Source organism: Salmo trutta, chromosome 37 (genome assembly GCF_901001165.1).
Source record: "Salmo trutta chromosome 37, fSalTru1.1, whole genome shotgun sequence".
Taxonomy (NCBI): Eukaryota; Metazoa; Chordata; class Actinopteri; order Salmoniformes; family Salmonidae; genus Salmo; species Salmo trutta.
In genome coordinates, this window is record NC_042993.1 from 18785437 (window position 1) to 18794537 (window position 9101).

The 9101-nt window shown below is 42.0% G+C and overlaps 1 long non-coding RNA gene across 2 annotated transcripts; it reads right to left on the reverse strand.

Annotated features, from left to right (window-relative positions):
• Positions 1-4552: 4552 nt before the first annotated feature.
• LOC115176848 (uncharacterized) lies at positions 4553-6421 on the reverse strand. 2 transcript variants are annotated; one of them, XR_003872292.1, is made up of 3 exons: positions 6151-6421; positions 5305-5397; positions 4553-4864 (listed from the first exon to the last, which is right to left on the reverse strand). It is a non-coding gene; the product is annotated as an uncharacterized LOC115176848 (long non-coding RNA). The 2 variants fall into 2 exon arrangements; XR_003872291.1 differs by having other exon boundaries at positions 5305-5394; positions 6151-6407.
• Positions 6422-9101: the final 2680 nt, after the last annotated feature.

Sequence of the window (9101 nt, forward strand, 5' to 3'; positions counted from 1 at the left end):
GCCGTGAAGGACTGAAATCCTGCAGCGCCCGCAAGGTCCCCCTGCTCAAGAAAGCACATATACATGCCCGTCTGAAGTTTGCCAATGAACATCTGAATGATTCAGAGGACAACTGGGTGAAAGTGTTGTGGTCAGATGAGACCAAAATGGAGCTCTTTGGCATCAACTCAACTCGCTGTGTTTGGAGGAGAAGGAATGCTGCCTATGACCCCAAGAACACCATCCCCACCGTCAAACATGGAGGTAGAAACATTATGCTTTGGGGGTGTTTTTCTGCTAAGGGGACAGGACAACTTCACCGCATCAAAGGGACGATGGACGGGGCCACGTACTGTCAAATCTTGGGTGAGAACCTCCTTCCCTCAGCCAGGGCGTTGAAAATGGGTCGTGGATGGGTATTCCAGCATGACAATGACCCAAAACACACAGCCAAGGCAACAAAGGAGTGGCTCAAGAAGAAGCACATTAAGGTCCTGGAGTGGCCTAGCCAGTCTTCAGACCTTAATCCCATAGAAAATCAGTGGAGGGAGCTGAAGGTTCGAATTGCCAAACGTCAGCCTCGAAACCTTAATGACTTGGAGAAGATCTGCAAAGAGGAGTGGGACAAAATCCCTCCTGAGATGTGTGCAAACCTGGTGGCCAACTACAAGAAACGTCTGACCTCTGTGATTGCCAACAAGGGTTTTGCCACCAAGTACTAAGTCATGTTTTGCAGAGGGGTCAAATACTCATTTCCCTCATTAAAATGCAAATAATTTTATAACATTTTTGACGTGTTTTTCTGGATTTTTTGTTGTTATTCTGTCTCTCACTGTTCAAATAAACCTATCATTAAAATTATAGACTGATCATTTCTCTGTCAGTGGGCAAACGTACAAAATCAGCAGGGGATCAAATACTTTTTTCCCTTACTGTACTTGTTATTAGAATGTATCCCTTTGGACTCTGGTGTTGGCAGTTGCACTTCTTCCCTCAGCTGGGGCTCAGTCACCTGGGGCCCAGAGAGGGGAGAGGTCAGGCTTGTCTTTCACATGTCTCTGGTGCTATGCAGAATATCAGAAAGGGAAGAGGACAGGATGGAACATTGTCTTCATATGTGAATGTGTCTTTACCTATTCTTAAACCATGTGAAGGGATGGCGTGATTAATGGGGAACCAATTACTTGTCTCCACAATGTCTGTGCACAAGTTACTCCCTCCTTTGGCATTGGTGTAGGTGTATGGCAGTGTCTGGAACCATTGTATGTCCTCTGTGATGTTGCACTTATCCTGGGTTAGTGTATGACCTAGAGGCTCACTCCCCTCAGTGAGCTTGTCCAGGAGTGGGATCAAGAAGGGGTTTTACTTGAGATGGGAGTATCTAGAGTTGACAATTGAGTTATGCCATTGGATGAATTGGTGTTTTTGTGCTATGAAGTACCAGGAACGAGATTAGAACCTCGTCTTAGGGACCAAACTGAACGATAATTTATAGTGAATGCTATCTGGCTACGGGATACTCCTTTCTCATTTATATAGTTTCACTTTGTGAACTGTTGCTAATATCTGTGGTTTGTCATGTCGACTAGGGGGGGATCTTTGCTATAAAAGATCTCAGTAGCCATTGTGTTGTCACTCTCAACAGATCATTAGAAAATGGTGAATCGTTGAAAGTCATTGCTATTGCAAAGCTCTTATTATTAAAGATGTAGTTTAAGTATAACTCTGACTCGTGTGTTAAGTTTGTCTCTCCTCATTTGATAAGACAGAAATTAACCACCACTAATTTACTGAAGCATGTTTACTTGCCATCAAGTTAAAGTTTAAATGATACACCAACTCCCTGCATCATTTATTTTAGCATTAAGCTTGAAGCTAGTTTATCCAAATACATTTCAAGAATTTCACAATGAATTGATCCAGAAGTTGTCAGACACTTTATTGGTTTCTGATACAGCTGTAATCATTTAGTCACTTGTCAGTACATTTTGTAAAAAAATATATAAAAAACACCACTATATACAATGCACTTGGAAAGTATTCAGACCCCTTGACTTTCCCCATTTTGTTACGTTACAGCCTTATTCTAAAATTGATTAAATAGTTTTTCCCCCGTCAATCTACACACAATACCCCATAGTGACCAAGCAAAAACACGTTTAGACATTTTTGCAAATTTATTAAAAAATAAAGAACTGAAATATCACATTCACACAAGTATTCAGACCCTTTACTCGGTACTTCTTTGAAGGACCTTTGGCAGCGTTTACAGCCTCGAGTATTCTTGGGTATGACGCTACAAGCTCGGCACATCTGTATTTGGGGAGTTTCTCCCATTCTTTTCTGCAGATCCTCTCAAGCTCTGTCATGTTGGATAGGGAGCGTCGCTGCACAGCTATTTTCAGGTCTCTCCAGAGATGTTGGATCGGGTTCAAGCCCGGGCTTTGGCTGGGCCACTCAATGACTTGTCCCGAAGCCACTCCTGCGTTATCTTGGCTGTGTGCTTAGGATCGTTGTCCTGTTGGAAGGTGAACCATCGCCCCAGTCTGAGGTCCTGAGCACTCTGGAGCAGGTTTTCATCAAGGATCTCTCTCTACTTTGCTCCATTAATCTTTCCTTCAATCCTGACTAGTCTTCCAGTCTCTGCCGCTGAAAAACATCCCCAGACAATGTTGCTGCCACCAACATGCTTCACCGTTGGGATGGTGCCAGATTTCCTCCAGACGTGATGCTTGGCATTCAGGCCAAATAGTAAAAGCTTGGTTTGATCAGACCAGAGAATTTTGTTTCTCATGGTCGGAAAGTCCTTTAGGTGCCTTTTGGCAAACTCCTAGCGGGCTGTCGTGCCTTTAACTGGGGAGTGGCTTCCATCTAGCCACTCTACCATAAGTGCTTGATTGGTGGAGTGCTGCAGAGATGGTTGTCCTTCTGGAAGGTTCTCCCATCTCCACATCACTAGGGCCAAGCTTCCTGCCATCCAGGACCTACAGTTGAAGTCGGAAGTTTACATACACCTTAGCCAAATACATTTAAACTCAGTGTATCACAATTCCTGACAATTCCATTTATTCCAAGTAAAAATGTCCTGTTTTAGGTCAGTTAGGATCCACTTTATTTTAAGAATGTGAAATGTCAGAATAATAGTAGAGAATGATTTATTTCAGATTTTAATTCTTTCATTACATTCCCAGTGGGTCAGAAGTTTACATACACTCAATTAGTATTTGGTAGCATTGCCTTTAAATTGTTTAACTTGGGTCAAATGCTCCTGACAGAGCTGGTGTAACCGAGTCAGGTTTGTAGGCCTCCACGCTTTTTCAGTTCTGCCCACAAATGTTCTATACGATTGAGGTCAGGGCTTTGTGATAGCCACTCCAATACCTTGACTTTGTTGTCCTCAAGCCATTTTGCCACAACTTTGGAAGTATGCTTGGGGCCATTGTCCATTTGGAAGACCCATTTGTGACCAAGCTTTAACTTCCTGACTGATGTCTTGAGATGTTGCTTCAATATACCCACATAATTTCCCTTCGTCATGATGCCATCTATTTTGTGAAGTGCACCAGTCCCTCCTGCAGCAAAACACCCCCACAACATGATGCTGCCACCCCCGTGCTTCACGGATGGGATGGTGTTCTTCGGCTTGCAAGCATCCCCCTTTTTCCTCCAAACATAACAATGGTCATTACGGCCAAACAGTTCTATTTTTGTTTCATCAGACCAGAGGACATTTCTCCATGTGCAGTTGCAAACCGTATTTTGGCTTTGTTATGGAGGTTTTGGAGCAGCGGCTTCTTCCTTGCTGAGCGGCCTTTCAGGTTATGTCGATATAGGACTTGTCTTACTGTGGATATAGATACTTTTGTACCGGTTTCCTCCAGCATCTTCACAAGGTCCTTTGCTGTTGTTCTGGGATTGATTTGCACTTTTTGCACCAAAGTACTTTCATCTCTAGGAGACAGAACACGTCTCCTTCCTGAGCGGTATGACGGCTGCGTGGTCCCATGGTGTTTATACTTGCGTACTATTGTTTGTACAGATGAACGTGGTACCTTCAGGCATTTGGAAATTGCTCCCAAGGATGAACCAGACTTGTGGAGGTCTACAATTTTTTTTCTGAGGTCTTGGCTGATTTCTTTTGATTTTCCCATGATGTCAAGCAAAGAGGCACTGAGTTTGAAGGTAGGCCTTGAAATACATCCACAGGTACACCTCCAGTTGACTCAAATGATGTCAATTAGCCTATCAGAAGCTTATAAAGCCATGATTTTCTGGAATTTTCCAAGCTGTTTAAAGGCACAGTCAACTTAGTGTATTTAAACTTCTGACCCACTGGAATTGTGATTACAGTGAATTATAAGTGAAATAATCTGTCTGTAAACAATTGTTGGAAATATTACTTGTGTCATGCACAAATTAGATGTCCTAAATGACTTGCCAAAACTATAGTTTATTAACAAGAAATTTGTTTTGTGGTTAAATCTAATTTGAATGACTCCAACCTAAGTGTATTTAAACTTCCCACTTCAACTGTATGTACACCAGCTAGCAATATATATACACCACAATGCAGTTGTGAGCATACTAGGCATTTACATATTATATTACAAAATATGGATGTTGTGTTGGTTGAATGTTCCAGGCAGGTTCCTAAATGTTTTTCAGCTGGTGAACCTCTTCTTGTGTTGGGTAATGATAGCTGGTTTAGCAGGATTTGGCACTGTGGTGATGTTGGCAGAGATGTTTAGCGGAGCTGTGACTCTGGCTCCTTGTAGACAACCGTCTGCTCTTTTCTGCACTTCACAGCCATGTGGCCTCTCGTACACTTTCTTCACCCCCCACTGCTTCGACCTCTTGCAGAAGATTTTTTTATACTGCAAGTCTCCTGGAAAGGCATTAAGACTGATCATGAGGATGTGTAAAACATGAAGACTGATTATGAGGATGTGTAACCATACAATGATCTGTGTTCATCTGTAAACAAAAAAAGGATACAATAGACTGGTATGTGTTTCGTTACACTCAGTCAATAACGGGGCATTGAGATGGGCTGTTAGCAAAGATGAGAAAAGTTTGAGGGGGGGCTTGACTTGTAAACAGTCTAGTTGTGTATTGTTGTGTATGAGCATGTACAGTTGTGCTTTTGAGTAGACAAGAACTGCCAACAATAGAGGGAATAGAATGAAGAGTATATGAACAGCCCCTTTTCCCCATGCCAAAGAACTGACGAAGGGTGTGAAAAATTTGATGAGCACTTGTCTTGTAGACAGCTTAGTGTATTGGTGATTTTGTTTTCTAAAGAGGGTATTGTGCTTTCATAAATACCTTTGGCTGTCCTGGCTTGTTTCAAAGTCAGATGATGTTGAGCTTATGCCAGGCTGAAAGCTTTCATCCAATGGGTCTACAGGCGCTGTACTACTAAAGCCGGTGTCAAGGCCATCAGCAGCAGCAGCAGGATTAGTGTGTAGGACAAACAGAAGCCAGTGATTAGGCAACATTTTACTACTTTGTCCCCATCAATACACACTCAAACAAGATACTATATCCACCCACCCCATTCATGTCAATAGATCATGCATACTAACCTTCACACAATACCCACCTCCAACAGACACCAGTCACCCACACTATCCCCTCCTTACTAATACCTATTTTTTCCAATTTAGACTTCAAGCCTTGCATGAACAATCAACTAAGCCTCCATAATACAGAGAAAACTACAGTAGAAGTTGTAGCCTACTTGTAAACACACCAACTATGACAAGACACGGACCGTGTTTGTGCCTAGCTCCAGTTTATTTATTTGCTCATCATGGAGTCATGGAAAGATTTAGTAGATTTTAGGTTCTTGGTGCTGAGCTTGATGTTGATGCCGCTGCAGATGTTGATGGGATCATACTCTAAGTAGAACACATAGCCACGTTAGCCTCTGCGATAGTTAGTTAGCTAGCTAGCTACTGGTTAGCTAACATAACCTAACGAAGCTAATGTTAGCTTGCAAAGTTAAAAATCACATCGCCAGACAGCAGCTGGCTAATTGCATTGTTATGCTTGGAAATGTCTAGCCTGCATATTATGAACGCTAGCTAACTAGATTTTGGTTTAGATAAACAAATGTAGTTCACTAGTTGTCTAGCTAGTTAATTAGCTAGGTAAAGTTAGCTACGTTACCTCAGCTTAACTTATTTTCTGCTGCGCGGATCGGATGCCTTCCTCTTTGAGGTGAAGGGGAATTTCAATGGAATATCATCACTTTTCAAAGCTCAACGACATTGCAACCCCATCAGTTGAGGCTTCAATTCCGTTTCGAAATCCTCTGGCTGAAAGTGCTGGCTGCAAACTCAGACATGTTGATTTTTCTCACGTCAACTGTATACATCTCTAAATCGCAATGAATTCTGGACATTGTGGTTTGCTTACAACCAGGAAATGTAGCTGGCCGTTTCTACCGGTGAGATGCAGAAACACTTGTATTTGTGTGTAATGAGGAAATTAGTATTTTTTTACTACACATATGTGTTAATAATATATTAATGGACATATATCGTGAAATAGAGCAGCAGTGAAATTTCCCTTTAAGAAAATGCACTCACAACCACAAATCAATATGGAAGAAACATAATTGGTGTATAGATAGAAGTTAAAACATTCTTCAAGGTTTATCTCATATGGGAGCTTTTCCCTGGTTCATCTCTGAAAACATGTTTTGTATTGCTACTAACTTCTCTATTTTTCACCATGAATCTTGTTCTGGGGGCATCGTTGCATAGTAGTCACTAGCTGGCACAGCCGCAAAGTCATAAAATCTGATTTTAAACCTAACCATAACCATACTGCTAACCCTAATGCTTAACCTTAACCTCCAATTAAGACCTAAAAGCTCATACTTGTTTTCATGATAATAGCCCATTTTGACTTTGCAAGCTGACCTATCCAGGACAAGACTCATGACAATAAACGTCAACCTGCCCTTTGCTCTCTTTGTTTCCTTCGTACATTCCCCTTTGCCATCCTTTTCCCTCTCTCCTCAGCTCTCATCTCAACTTTTTATTTTCCCAATTTTCTTTCTTTCTCTGCCCACTACCTGTTCTCTCATCTCTCACTCCATATTGCGTTTCTCCTTTCATCTCTCTGCCCCATACATTTTTTAGCAAGTTTTAGAGGTCCTGGGCTGGCCTGGTTACACCTGGTCTGCGGTTGTGAGGCCGGTTGGACGTACTGCCAAATTCTCTAAAACGATGTTAGAGGCGGCTTATGGTAGAGAAATGAACATGAAATTCTCTGGCAACAGCTCTGGTGGACATTCCTGCAGTCAGTATGCCAATTGCACGCTCCCTCAAAACCTGAGACATCTGTGGCATTGTGTTGTGTTGTGCACATTTTAGAGTTATTTTTTGTTGTCCCCAGCACAGGGTGCACCTGTGTAATGCTCATGCTGTTTAATAAGCTTCTTGATATGCCACACCTGTCAGGTGGATGGATTATCTTGGCAAAGGAGAAATACTAAGAGAGGTGGAAAGAAATTAGTGTACAAATTTGAGAGTAATAAGCTTTTTGTGCATATAAACAATTTCTGGGATCTTTTATTTCACCTCATGAAACATGTTGCCTTCATATTTTTGTTCAGTATATTAGAGATAGATATTACACATAGAGAAATATAATAGAGATGGACAGTAGCGATGGACAGTAGAGAAGCACAGTATAGATAAACAGTAGAGATGGACAGTAGAGAAGGACAGTGGAGATGGACAGCAGTGATAGACAGTGGAAATACTGTAGACAAGTAAAAGCAGAGATAGACAATAGAGCTAAACAGGCAATACGGGGCACATTAACAATGGAGAGTTTGGACAGAACTCTTTATTTCCCACACCACTGCAAAGAGCCTCTGGGTTGTTTTGTTGTTTTGTATGCGGGCCCATTGCCCACGTTGTGAATGTGTGTATGTGTGTCTTTTCTGGATATGTGAGGTATATCCATGACCTGCGGTGTTGGATTACTCATTAAATAGAGAAGAACGGAGGGAGGAGAGGAAGGGAACCCCTCCAAAGATGAAAAGTATGTAGGCGGTGTGTGTGTTGTGTGTGCGTATTTTGAGTATTTATACATTTCCCATCTGACTCTTGGGAAGTAGACAAAGGTCCTTGTTGGCAAACTCCGAAAGTATCCCTTTAAACATTACACAGTCTTCCATTGTCTCCAAGCCCAGAGGCCAGGAGCAAGTAGCATCAACATACTTCTGCTTTCCTATTTTTCCTTTCCATGTGTCGTACTCACTATTTCTCTCTCTGTCTATGTCTCTGCTTTGTAACACATTGATTTTGTAGTCAGTCCATGGCGTACTGAATCTGTGTTGTATTAGAAGTTTACTGGGAAGAGAATGCTTTCAAATAGTTAAGGAAAATCCAAAACAGAGACTTCAGACTTCAAAACACATGAAAAAAATACACAAAGACAAACGTCTCTGTTACTCAGTCCTTATTAGTGTCCATTCACTGTTGTAGCAGTAGGGAACTTCTGTGTGTGTGTGTGTGTGTGTGTGTGTGTGTGTGTGTGTCTGTTTGTGATTAAATCAAATCAAACTTTGTCACATGCGCCTAATACAACAGGTGTAGACCTTACCGTGAAATGCTTACTTACAAGCCCATAACTAACAATGCAGTTCAAGAAGGAATTAAGACAATATTTACCAAATAAACTGAACTAAACAATAAAAAATGTAAGTGTTGAGGATAAGTGTGGCAGACGTGTTATTGCCTACCCTTATCACCTGGGGGCGGGCCCGTCAGGAAGTCCAGGATCCAGTTGCAGAGGGAGGTGTTTAGTCCCAGGGTCCTTAGCTTAGTGATGAGCTTTTTGGGCACTATGGTTTTGAACGCTGAGCTGTAGTCAATGAACAGCATTCTCACATAGGTGTTCCTTTTGTCCAGGTGGGAAAGGGCAGTGTGGAGTGCAATTGAGATTGCGTCATCTGTGGATCTGTTGGGGCGGTATGCAAATTGATGCTGTTGATGTGAGCCATGACCAGCCTTTCAAAGCACTTCATGGCTACCGACGTTCATTTAGGCAAGTTACCTTCGATTCCTTGGGCACAGGGACTATGATGGTCTGCTTGAAAC